Source organism: Adiantum capillus-veneris, chromosome 1 (genome assembly GCF_014529385.1).
Source record: "Adiantum capillus-veneris isolate H3 chromosome 1, ASM1452938v2, whole genome shotgun sequence".
NCBI lineage: Eukaryota > Viridiplantae > Streptophyta > Polypodiopsida > Polypodiales > Pteridaceae > Adiantum > Adiantum capillus-veneris.
In genome coordinates, this window is record NC_140931.1 from 67,696,361 (window position 1) to 67,710,666 (window position 14,306).

Below are 14,306 nucleotides of genomic sequence, written 5' to 3' on the forward strand. Positions count from 1 at the left end.
AAAATAGATGCTTCTAACAAACGACACTCTATTAGCCGCGTTATCGATCGAGTGTCGCCTGAATCTAAGAAAAAACAATGGCCTGCATACGAACATCATATAGCCGCGTTATCGACCGATGCCCATATGTTTATTGGAAAAGGGGAAGGGAAGTTGACTTACCATAAGGATACTAGATTCACTGCGTTACCGATGTAGTACCTAGACAATAATCCAATACTTACCACAAGGACACCACCTTCCCCGCGTCACCGAGGTGATGCCCCCGTGATAAGCATTGTTCCATAGAACAGCTTATACACACACTCCCATTGTGTGGCAAGGTACCTTATTACTGCCGTGCAATACGACAAAAGGCATGCTACCACACACACATAACACATACCCGGATCGTGTGGTCAGGTACTCTGCTGTTGCTGCTGCGCACTGCGACGCAGAGCATGCTCCCACACGACCCCCTCTCTCCTCTCTCCTGTCCACGTACCTGCAAAGGTGATCGACGAGCTCTCTCTCTCTCTCTCTCTCTCTCTCTCTCTCTCTCTCTCTCTCTCTCTCTCTCTCTCTCTCTCTCTCTCTCTCTCTCTCTCTCTCTCTCTGAAGATGAAAGCAAGACGAAATAACACCCAGCGGGCCCGATCGGGCCCGCGTATATATAATTCTGCGAACCCGCCGAGCTTTTCATTATTCCCGGCGAGCCCGCAGGGAAAATGATAAATCCCAGCGAGCCCGTCGGGAATACTAAAAAGCCCGGCGGGAATTTAGTGGGTTTGCAGGTTGCCCTTAACCGGGTTCTGTGTGATTATGTTTAGTGTAATCATGTAAATGTGTCAATAAGACCTTGTCATCACACAAAATTTGACGTAATTATGTAAATATTAAATCACTGGTACCTAGTAACGAACTATTACCAAAAGCTCAATCCTTTACACAATAGGGCACGACCGAATGGCGAGGGTCACGCCCTAAGCCAATCATCCGAGTTATGCCTTTTACCTACCACATATATTATCTCCTTACTTTTTTGTACAATTTTTGAGAAGCTAGCCATAGAGAGGTCGCTATCAAATACATGAAAGTTCCTGGCCTTCCTTATATTATTGAGGAAATAGTATCCAAAAATTTGAATACAAATTAGAGGTACAGAATTTTGAAACTGGTTTCAACCAAGGCACAGATCCTTCTTGAAAAACCCTATCTTCCACGTTCTTTGAAACCATTCGTACACCTTCCTTGCTAGGCCTCTAATTGCCGGGCATTCCATGAAAAGGTGGGCAAGGTCTTCCGTTAGCCACTCTGCACCCTTAATATCTATTGGACCCAATACCACTTGCCTGAATCTTGACGCCTGTTAGCAAAACCCCCCACAATACCTTCCATAAAAATACCTTCATAAAATGAGGCCACTGTTGGGATTCATGCCAACTGGTCGGACATCCCACTTACTACTAACCCATCTACTAACTTAACCATTATACACTTATTCTTTAATATAACAGAATAAGGAGCTGCAACAGGATAACGTTGATGTATGCTCCACCCAAAGCAGGGGTCTCTCTCTCTCTCTCTCTCTCTCTCTCTCTCTCTCTCTCTCTCTCTCTCTCTCTCTCTCTCTCTCTCTCTCTCTCTCTCTCTCTCTCTCTCTCTCTCTGCTCTCACACTTGCACTCGCACATGCTTCCCGCGACACCTTCAACTGGTATCAGATCAAGGTTTTGTGCTTGCCATTTTCGCGTGCGCGTGCACTTTCAAAAGTGCAAACAGGTTTCCGATTTCGACATCGGCAAATTCTGCGTTCCGAGAGCGTTTCCAGCAGGTGTCTTGAGGTTTTACCCCCCTTTCGAAGTTGTTCGTGCAGTCAAAAGCTTTATCCGAGCTACGCTTTAGGAGTTGTATTTTTCAACTCCACTTTTGCTACAGCCTACAGGACACAAGTGCAGATTGTTTAGAGACTATTTTGGGATGGTATATAGTCGTTTTATGGCTATATACCATGTGTTATTGAGACGGTGTTTATGGGATGATTAGGAGCACTTTGTGGCATCGACATTGTCTCGGGTTTTGCAGGCATCCATTTCCTCACAGGTTCTTGCATACATACAGGACATCCAGGTTTCTTACAGGTTGCAGTGTTTAGCATCAGCACAGATTTCAGTGGGAGTACTTGATGCGGATATGCATTGTTTGGCACTTTTGATAGTGCTTTGAGCTCTTTTGAGAGCGGTTTTTCTCCCCGCAGGGATTTGTTTACTGCTTGCACATTTTGTTTGGCGCCTGTTTGAGCGCGTATACTGCACCTTACAGTATTGTTGACAATGGATATACGTTTGCGAAAACTGCCACATGTACCTTTTGTGGAGCCGATTTGGCTTGTTTTTGGCAGTCCCGACCGTTTCTGAGACTCGGCTCGGAGGCCCTTTCGGTAGGTTTTTCAAGCCCTTTGTCCACGCGGTCTAACCCATGGGAACAGTTTTTGAAATCATTGCAATTACATTGCAGTTATTTGGAGTTTGCATGGAAAAGCTCCAATTCAATATATATGTAATCAAAGGTTAATCTAAAGTAGCGTTATGTTTGTATTATTGTAGTGCCGAATCTCTCTCTCTCTCTCTCTCTCTCTCTCTCTCTCTCTCTCTCTCTCTCTCTCTCTCTCTCTGTGCACGTTCACCATGGCTGCTCATCCACCTCGCCTTCACCCCCCATAGCCCCCTCGTTTCCCAACACCTAGTATCAGAGCACCCAGGCGAGGCTAACCTTGGTGCTGGTAGGTGAATTCGCAGCAGCTTCTCAAAACGTTGTCAAGGCAGAAGCTTCTCGAAATGCTGTGGTGGCTGTGCCCAGGCGGGCAGGGACGGGCGCTGTTGGGGTATAAAGCCCAATGTGGTCGCCCAGGTAACTGGGCGGGCCGCCAGGTATGTACACATATTCTTTTGTTAAAACCTAATAAGAACTCACTATGCTCTACACATTACAGTAGAGCGAGTTCACCATATTGTCGTACTCTTCTTCTCGCACTCTCTCTCGCGTCGCACTTCCGCTCATACTCCTTCAACTGGTATCAGAGCTCAGATCGAGGCTCGGGGCAACACTGCAGGAGGCTAGAGTCACCAGCTCAGATTGGAGTGAAATTCGACAGGCGAAGACACGGCCCCGAATTTCATTCTGAGGTCATCTCGGCCACCGTTCGGCTTCGACAAAGGTCTACGCAGGCCATTTTCGACTACGTGGTCTCGACGGGTGCAGATCTGACTCTGCAAATTTGGGGTTTTCGGCCTACGACTGCAGGTGCTAAGGATATCGACACTCCCCGAGTGTTGATTTGTGGTTGTCTACACATCGAAGGACGGCTCACAATTCTTGGAGGCGTGTCACATACGACACGGGTGCATCTACACACAGACTGTAGGCCACATCCACTATTTCATCAGGTAGCTTGTTTTTGCTGCTTGATATTCCAGATTTCATCCTGACATTGCAAGTACTTCCACATGGGATGTATTGTCAGAGATGATGTATGTCTGTTGAGGGTTTGCTGGCTGTGAGTCACACAGTAAACAACCGCCGCAGCGGTTACAGCATACAGTGGGAAATTTGTGGATGTATGACTTTGTGGGAAGTCTATGTACTGTCAGATTTACTGCAGCCTTTGTTGAGGGTCGAGTGAGGTTTAATTGAGCTGGGGGATTCTCGAATGTTGAGATCCTTTCGGTGATACAGGTCTTGGAGCGATCCCTCGAGCACCCTTAGATAGGCAGCTAGGATGTATTGACTGTGAGTTAGACAGTTGGGATTGCATCTTTTCTTTACTGCCGTTGAGGCATTGTCACAGTCTATGCTTACAGGACAGTGACAGGACAGTCAGAGACAGTATAGGTGCAGGACAGGTTTACCCATAGCTTTACCCATAGCTTACAGTGTCAGAGAGACAGTGTTTTTTGAGCTGTTTTTGGTCTGTTTTTGAGTACACCATAGCCATTTTACAAAGGAGACTCTGCCAAAATTTCTGCAGAATCTGAAGCTTTCTTGGTTCATTTGACAGGTTGATATTGGTTCAGAGGCCAGTTTACAGGGGAAACTCTGCCGAATTTTTCCCAGGAAAGTAAACCACTGTGAAGCGTAGCTATGGCTAGATCACAGGACACTGCTCTTTACAATATCAAGAAGCTGGATGGAACCAATTTCCCATTGTGGAAGAAGCAGATTTGGCACGTGTTGGTACAAAAGAAGTAGATAAAACCTATAAAGCTCAAGGGGATAAAATCAGAAGATATGGACGAAGATGAATGGAGCGAAATGGATGAATTGGCACTTTCTACCATTATGCTGACTTTGGCAGAAAGCGTTTACTTCAATGTAGCAGACGAGATGTCGGCTTATCAAGCATGGTTAAAGCTGAGTGATCTTTATGAGAAGCAGAGTGCAGCTTCACAGGTATACTGGCTTAAGAAGCTTGTTGACTTGAAGATGAAAGAAGGGACACCTATGTCCAATCATCTGAATGAATTCAACACAATCTATAGTAAGTTGTCAGCTCAAGGTGTCAAGTTTGATGAACCTGTTAGAGCTATGTTCCTGTTGATCACATTGCCGGAGAGTTGGGACACTTTTCACACAGCTTTGAGTAATTCTGCACCTCCAGATGGTTTGAACATAGCAGGTGTAGAAGGAAGTCTGCTTACTGAAGAAACCAATAGAAAGACAATGGACAAAGGCAAAGGAACAGCCTTAGTTGTCAGGGGAAGGACCAAAGAAAAGTACAAAGGTGGAAAGAGGAATCAGTCTCGTAGCAAGTCCCACAGTGCTAAAGGCAAGAGTGACATAGAATGCTACCATTGTGGCAAGAAGGGTCACATGAAAAGAGACTGCAGAGAATGGAAAGCAGAAAAAGGCAAAGAGAAAGCTGAAGACCATGGTGAGAAGAACAAGTCCTCAGTGAAGATTCAAGAAATAAATGTGACAAACACTGTTGCAGAGGATGACAGTCTAGTGTCAGGAGACATCTACTTCTTGAAGAATACAATGGGCTCAGCTCTTCTTACAGCATCTGATGGAAATGCACTGAGTGACTGGATTATAGACTCAGGGGCATCACTTCATGTGTCTCCAAACAAGGAGTAGTTTACTTCTTATGTGACCACTAAAGATCATGTTCGGCTAGGCAATGGGCAGACATGTGAGATCTTAGGTGTTGGAGATGTTCAATTGAAGTTTCAGAATGGCTCTTCTTTCACGCTGAAGAATGTGAGACATGTTCCCGCAATTACAAAGAGCTTGATCAGCACAGGTTTACTTGATGATGCTGGCTACGTCACCACTTTTGGACAGAACATGTGGAAGATATCCAAGGGTTCTATGATAGTAGCACATGGAGTAAAGTCTGGAGGACTTTACATGATTTATGTATCAAATGTCTCTAAAAATGTAATCAATGTAATCGAGCAGCCGAACGTTTCTTTGTGGCATAGCCGGTTAGGACATATGTCCAAGAAGGGAATGGAAATCTTGTCTCGTTCTGGTTATTTGCCTGGCTTTTCATTTAATGATTTTGAATTCTGTGAACATTGTCTGTATGGTAAGCAAACACAGCAGCCACATAAGCATAGAAGCAGTAGAAGAGATACACAGTTGGCACTTGTTCATAGTGATTTGTGTGGACCTATGCCTAACCTATCTCTAGGGGGAGCTTCTTACTTTATGACATTTATAGATGATTACTCGAGGGAAGTATGGGTTTACTTTCTCAAGCACAAGGATGAAGCGTTTAGTGTTTTCAAAACGTTTGTGACACTTGTGGAGAATCAGAGTGGCAAGAAGCTTAAATGCTTACGCACTGACAATGGTGGAGAGTATGTTTCAAAGGCCTTTCAAGACTTTTGTGAGTCAAAAGGTATAAAACGTGAACTTACTGCTCCTTACAATCCTCCTCAAAATGGTGTTGCTGAGAGGATGAATAGGACCATACAAGAGAAGGTCAGAAGTATGTTGTCTAATGCACAGCTGCCAAATGGGTTTTAGGCTGAAGCAGTATCAACAGCTGTTCATCTTGTAAATAGATCTCCTAGCAAGGTTTTGCAGAAGGATTCAGTGCCAGAGATGGTATGGTCAGGCAAGGTGCCCTCATACAAGCATCTCGGAGTCTTTGGCTGTGAGGCATATACTCACGTTCCAAAGGAATTTAGGAACAAACTTGAGCCAAAGAGTAGAAAGTGCATCTTTCTAGGCTATGGTAATTCTGGTGAGATGGGGTACAGACTTTGGGATCCCGAATCCAGAAAGGTTGTCGGCAGCAATGATGTTCACTTTAATGAATCCAAATATCATTCTAAACTAGAGAGGGTTGAGGAGATTAGAAGAGTTGTCTTCCAAGAAGATGGACCTGCACGTGCAAGACAAAATGTCAGGGCTCAAGAGGAGCAAGGACAGGATAGATTGGAACCACAGGTTGTGGCTGAGCCTGAGCCACCTACTGTGCGTAGATCTGGACATGTCACGCGACCTCCTGATAGGTTTTGTTCCATCTATGAACTATGTCATGTTTATTGATTGCAATGAGCCTTCATGTTACAAGGAAGCAGTGCAAATGAAGGACTCCGGGAATTGGCAATTGGCGATGCAGTCAGAGATGACAGCTCTGCATAAAAACCAGACATGGCAGCTAGTTAAATTACCACAGGGCAAAAAGGCTCTACCTTGTAAATGGGTTTACAGGTATAAGATCACCGCTCATGATAGTCAGCCAAAGTACAAAGCAAGGCTTGTTGCCAAGGGCTTTAAGCAAGAACAAGGTATTGACTTTGATGAAGTCTTCTCTCCGGTGGTCAAGATGACTACATTGAGATGCTTTCTTGCATTGGTTGCCATATTAGATTTGGTGTTGCACCAAATGGATGTCAAGACAGCGTTCTTGCATGGTGATTTAGATGTGGAAATTTACATGCAGCAGAAGGCAAGGAAGATTGGGTATGCCAGTTGTTAAAGAGTCTTTATGGCTTAAAACAATCACCGAGGGCATGGTACCATAAATTCCACAAGTTTATGCTTTCTCAAGGCTACAAACGTAGTGAGTTCGATCACTGTCTGTATGCAAAGAAGGCTAAGGATGGTAGTTGGCTGATCCTTATTTTGTATGATCCTTATTTTGTATGATCCTTATTTTGTATGTGGATGACATGTTGATTGCTGGCAAGCACTTGGAAGAAATTTCAGCTTTGAAGTCAAAGATGGGAAAATCGTTTGACATGAAAGACATGGGTGAGGCAAGTCATATACTTGGTATGCGCATTGAGAGAGACAGATCAAGGAAGTTGATTTGGTTATCTCAAACAGAGTATATTGACAAGGTTTTGCAACGTTTCAATATGGAGAAGGGAAAGGCACTGGGTGTTCCATTGCCACCATATGTGAAACTTAGCAAACAAGATTGTCCTGTGTCTGAGGAAGAACAGGCTGAAATGGATAAGATTCTATATGCGTCTGCAGTGGGTAGTTTGATGTATGCAATGATTGCTACTTGCCCAAACATTGCATTTGCAATGGGAGTAGTAAGTCGATACATGTCAAACCCAGGCAAGAAACATTGGGAGGCAGTGAAAGGAATATTGAGATACCTGAAAGCTACAAAGAGTATGCGTATATGCTATGGGAGTCAGGAGCTAAGTGTAAAGGGTTTTACAGACTCAGATTATGCAGGTGACTTAGACAACCGAAGGTCTACGTCAGGGTATGTCTTTACATTGGCTGGTGGAGCAGTATCATGGCGTTCTAGATTACAAGATTGTGTTACTCAGTCTACTACAGAGGCTGAATATGTTGCAGCATCAGAGGCATGCAAAGAATCAATTTGGCTTAATCGACTAGTAACAGATTTGGGAATCAAAGAAGAGATGCCTGTGTTATATTGTGATAGTCAAAGTGCTATACAATTGGCTTGCAATCCAGTTTATCACTCAAAGACAAAGCATGTGGATGTGAAGTATCATTTCATCAGGGAAATGCTTGAGGATAAGCAACTTCAGCTTGTCAAAGTCCACACCATAGAAAATCCTGCTGATCTACTTACAAAAGGACTTCCCTCAGAGAGCTTTGCGCATTTTCGCAAGCAGTTAGGTGTAGGGTAGTACATCACTTCTCTACATCTCTTGTATATTAGCTTGTATAGTAGCTTCTCTCACACTTAAAGTACCACATTGGACTTTAAGTGGGAGGTTGTTGGGGTATAAAGCCCAATGTGGTCGCCCAAGTAAGTGGGCGGGCCGCCAGGTATGTACACATATTCTTTTGTTAAAACCTAATAAGAACTCACTATGCTCTACACATTACAGTAGAGCGAGTTCACCATATCGTCGTGCTCTTCTTCTCGCACTCTCTCTCGCATCGCACTTCCGCTCGTACTCCTTCAGGCGCAACATAACAAGACACTCAGTGCTGCAGAAAACGCACACATTTCGTAGGCACTACAGGCAGCAGGCTTTGGTAGGTTTAGAGCGTTTTGAAATGCTGCCTATTGTAGGCATAGGAGGTCGCAGGGCCGAGGGCAGCGCTAGCACTGTATAGCGCCATCTCCTTCCACGTTGCCACCGTCCCACTGTAGAGGTTGTTTTGGCTTCTCATTTTTTAAGATAACGGCCACCCACAACTTTGGGCCTCTAGGTAATTAACCCTACAACTCAAGCAAGGGGTAGTGCCCACGGGATTGCCGTGACGTGTCGTGCTGGGGATTGAATAACTGTCATCTTCAATCAAGCGACGCAGTCACACCACACAATACTGCACATATCTTTCAAAGACTAAATAAAATTTTAGGATCATCGACAATAGTGACACCTAGCAACGGTTTCGGGCTTCTTCAAAAAGTCACAAATGAGCATCATACAAAAGTTTTGGTTATTGATGCCAAAGAAAAGCATGAGGGCGACTCCAAAAATCGAAGCGTCAATGAGAATTGTTACTTGGATTTTGTAATACAAATTGATAAGTTTAGCAAGATTCTCCAACGGAACAAAGATACCCGTTATTACACTTTGTGAAGTTGCAAGTATGGCATCAAAATTCAACAAGATCAACGAATCCGAATCTAGCTTGATACACTTCCAGGGAAGCAAGCATTCTTCAGTCTAATTGTTCTAGCCAAAAGACATGTTTTGTTTTCATAGGTCTATTATGGTTTTGTCTGTTGTCAGTTATTGTCCTGCCTGCCAGTTGTCATCACGTCAAAATTTGTACGGGTTATAGACACTACCACACATATGAGTTGTAAGACCTCCCAATTTATCTTGTTTTTGTTCTCAAGTCCCATTTTTGTTCTGCTTCTCATGAGGTTATTGGGTACACCTTAAACCCAAGGTTTGGTAGTGAACCAAAAACTCCATTTTTGGTAGCTAAATATTTGGCCTACACCCTATCTGTCCAAGGGGGGGCTCTACTATCATAGCACCAGGTTATGGATACACCAGAAATCCTTGGTTGTGAGAGAACCTAAAACTCACGGTTGCGGAGTATACCAAAAACTCAAGGTATCATGAGAGGGTCTGTCCAGTTCGAGCTTGAGGGGAGAATTGTTAGGCTTTGCAAGCCCTTTGTCCACGTGGTCTAACCCATGGGAACAATTTTTTGAAATCCATGCAATTACATTGCAGTTATTTGGAGCTTGCATGGGAAATCTCCAATTCAATATATATGTAATCAAAGGTTAATCTAAAGTAGCGTTATGTTTGTATTATTGTTGTGTCGAATCTCTCTCTCTCTCTCTCTCTCTCTCTCTCTCTCTCTCTTTCTCTTTCTCTTTCTTGTTTCTTTGCAAGCTCACCATGGCTGCTCATCCACCTCACCTTCACCCCCCATAGCCCCCTCGTTTCCCAACACTTTCTGAGACTGAGCTGGTTTCTTGTTTGCATAACCTTTTGTGAGGGTCAATAGCGTGAGGTTTTCTTGAGCTGGGGAATTCTTGAATGTTGAGATCCTTTTGGTGATACAGGTTGCTGGAGTACCCCTTTTTCATAGCCTCGCCATAGGACATGTATAGAGAGGGCTAGGTGCATTTTACGTTGTGTTGGTAGTCTTGGGCCAGATTTTGACTCTTTGTGCACAGTTAGTGGTTGATGCACCTGTCTTATGCTCTGAGAGCATTACTTTTGATGCGTTACTGATCTCTTATGACAGTTTGGGATTGAGATTCTATCAGTTTTTTTGGGAAACTTTGTCGAACTTTTCCCAGAATTACCAATGTTTATCGCCATATTATCTTTAGCTTGCAGTCATGTCATCTAGTGGTGAAAAGGATATTTACAATATCCGAAAATTTGATGGGACAAATTTTGCTATTTGGAAAGAGCAGATTCAAGATGTTCTTATACAAAAAGGCCAGTTGGATCCTATCATGGAGCGCCCAGCGGGTGAGTATATAGATGTTGAGTGGGATGCATCAGATTGTTATGCTTTGGATGTGTCTAGCTTACATGATGTTGAGGAACCTCTGTCTTTTGATGAAGCACATAATTAAATAATTTGGATGGCTACCATGCAATCAGAATATGATGCATTTATAGAAAATGACACGTGGAATATATGTGATTTGCCTTCTGGCAAAAAGGCCATTGGTATGAAGTGGGTTTACAAGTTGAAACGCAAGCCGGATGGTGAGATCAATCGCCATACGGCTTGACTTGTTGCAAAGGGTTATGTACAGCAAAAAGGCATAGATTATGAAGAGACTTTTGCTCCCACTTGTCGCATGACTATTGTGCATTTTCTATGTGCATTGGCAACTCATTTTGGTTGGGATGTACATCAATCAGACATTGTTACTGCTTTCTTGAATGGTGACATATTTTAGGAAGTTTATGTAACGTAGCCTCGCGGGTTTGTCAAGAAAGTACAAGAGGACAAAGTGTGCAGATGTAAGAAGGCTTTGTATGGGTTGAAGAAATCTCTTCGTGCTTGGTATGAGAAAGCTAACACTCATTTCGTCAAACAAGGCTTTCGTAACAGTCCAACAGAAAGCACATTGTATGTAAAGCGTGAGGGTGATGTACTTCTCATTGTGGTTCTTTATGTAGATGATTTGCTAATCACTGGACCAAATGAGAGACATATTGTTGAATTTAAGGCTGATTTGAATGCTACTTTCAAAATGAAAGATTTGGGCATGTTGCATCATTACTTGGGTATACAGTTTTAGCATTGTGATGGTGGTATTGCCTTGTGTCAGAAAAGTTACATAGAGACATTGCTATATAAGTTTGGACTTGAAGATTGCAAACCTATTTCCACTCCCATGGAAACATGTTTGAAATTGAGTCTTCATGACACTGGTGATCCTACTGATGTCACTCTTTACCAAACTGTTGTTGGCTACCTCATTTATGTATGCAACACGAGGCCGGATATTCAGTTTGTAGTCTCACAGGTCAGCAAATTTATGCATAGCCGAGGGTCTAAGTATTGGCAAGCTGTCAAGAGGATTTTCCGCTACCTTAGTAGCACTTTACATCTTGGCTTGTTTTATCCCAACGGGGGATCATTGCTGCCAGATTTACATGCTTTTTTGGACTCAGATTGGGCTGTTTTTTTTGACACACGAGTGTCCACAAGTGGGTTTCGTTTCATACTTGGCAGTTCATGTATATCATGGTTGAGCAAGAAGCAACCTACTGTGGCCACTTCTAGTTGTGAGGCTGAGTACAGGGCAGTCTTCATAGCTACGGTTGAGTGTGTATGGCTCAGACGTCTTATGGATGATTTGGATGTTGGACAGAACACTGCCAACACTATGTACAATGACAGTCAGAGTGCATTGGCAGTTGCGAGGAACCCATTTTTTCATGCTCGCACAAAGCACATTGAGGTGCATTACCACTATGTCAGGGAGAGGCTCTCAGAAGGAGAGATCAGCTTGGCTTATGTGCCAACACATGACAACCTTGCATATCTTTTCACAAAGGCATTGTCTCATGAGAAGCCTGAAGCTTTTTGCAAAGATTTGGGCTTACTCCCTTTTGTGGATTGATCATGTCCTCAGGGCATGGCACTTCCCTTTACTCATGTGCCAGCACTCATTCACCGCATCACCCTAGGGGGGATTTGTTACCATATACATGTGGTAGTGATGTGTGTGAACACACTAGGACCACCGGGGCATTTTTTCCCTCTTTAGGAGTTTTTTCCCCCCGTGCATTGTATATGCGCCCGTCACTCTAGGGCTATCTATCTTTCCATTGCACACTAAGTAATACACTCTCAGTTGTGTGCCTTGAGCTTCCTTCGTCTTCTCCAAGCTGTGTGTATTTCTCTACAATCCTAATTCCAACAAAGGACCTATAGAACATTCCCAAGGACCCAAACAACCATTTGACACGGGGATGGAGGGGTCTATATATATTAAGCTCAAATTGGCCAAGAGTTGGAATCAAGTTCTGACTTCACAAAAGGCTCTCTCTTACGTGTCATAAGCAATGTACGTCAAAAGAAAAGCTAAATTGGGGCCCCAAACATAAGAAATTGGCTCAAACAAGTACAAAGTATCATTTTTTAGCTATGGCTTCAAAACTACTTCAAAAGGGACCAAATTTGACAAGGAAACTCCCCATGATATATGGGGCACAACCACAAGCTTGGATGCAGGTGGTCACCATCAAGTGTCGAGAGAAAAATCACCAAAGTCAGGAGACCAAGTATAGAGAACAACTTCAAGAGACCAAAATCAATTCAAATTAGGGCTAAAGTTTACTTACTAGACCTGTAGGACACGTGCTTGTCATTAAATGTTAAATTGACCAAAGATTTGCAAAGGAAGATAATAAGTATGCTTATTATCTCCAACCCCAGAATCCACTCTACTTGGATGATAAAGTGGCTGAAAGCTAAGAAGAGATGGGTCATGAGCTATCGAGGGCAGTGAGAAGCAGTGAGGGGACCTTTGGTGGCTACAAAGCTAGTGGTGTGCCATCAACTACACAAGAAAGGGAAGGAGGAAATACATTGAAAAGCATCATTGTACACTTCCCAAATCAAAGCCAAATGCATCGACATAGTCACAACCTCTATATTTTTTATGCTTAAGTGAATATTACATCTCACTTCGTGAAAGGGTGGTGGTAATGCGTGTGCTAGTCTCCACCCAACCGTGCTATCTTATAGCCTCACCCTAGCGTACACACTGTCCAGCCATGCCAGTGGCCTTGCCAATAGGACCCATGTCCTTACATTACCCCCTTGGAGAATCTTTCTTCCTCGAAAACAAACATAGGAAAATGTTTCTTAAGTGCGGAGACATTCTCTCATGTAGAACCTTCTTCAAGTCTATCTAGCCATTTTACCAACACCTGTCGTCTGACATGATGTCTGGTGCAAAGCTCATGAGAATCCAAAATCTTTTCAGGCTCATGAGAAATGCTTGGTGGTGTGATAAGGTCAACCAACACACCTGTGTCAATGACATTATCATTCTGTCCTAGCTGTTTTCGTAAACGGCTAACATGAAAAACAGGATGAACTGGTGAGTGCTCTGGAAGAGCTAACTTATAGGCCACTTGACCTATACGTTTGAGAATGGTAAACAGTCCACAATAGCGTGGTGAGAGTTTAGCAACTTTTTCCGTCTTCAGACTTTTTGAATTCTCCGGAACTTTGAGGAAAACCTTGTCTCCTTCATCAAAAGTAGCAAGACGTCGATGCTCATCTGCGTACTTCTTATATCGATCTTGAGCTTTCTTAACATTCTGATGAGCAACTCAAAGCATGTCAAAATGGTCTTGGAGAAAATCCTTCACTTGTTGTATCTTCTCCTTAGCCAACCCCACCATAACGGGTGATCTAGGTTGAAATCCATACAAAAGCATAAATGGACTAAACCCTGTAGTCACATGCTTTGAACTATTATAAGCAAATTCCAATATAGGTAAGTAGTCTTTCCAATTGGTTTGCTTCTTGCTAACGTACGCTCGTAGCATATCCTCTAGCACTTGATTAACTCTTTCTATTTGACCATCCGTTTTTGGATGATTAGCCATACTTAGATTAAGTTTAGTTTCCAACTTTTGTAACACAGCTCTCTAGAAGTGATTATCCAACTTTCGACTCTGTCACTAATGATACTAGCTGGAAGACCGTAGAGTTTATATATATGCTCTACAAATAGCCGTGCTAATTTTGGTGTCTTAACCATAGTCTTAGTGGGAATGAATCGACCCATCTTTGTGAGACGGTCTACAATTACCCAAATGGCATCATGGCCACGATTTGTAGTAGGTAGTCCTACTACAAAATCCATAGAGATACTCTCCCACTTACCTTGTGGAATCTCTAAAGGATGTA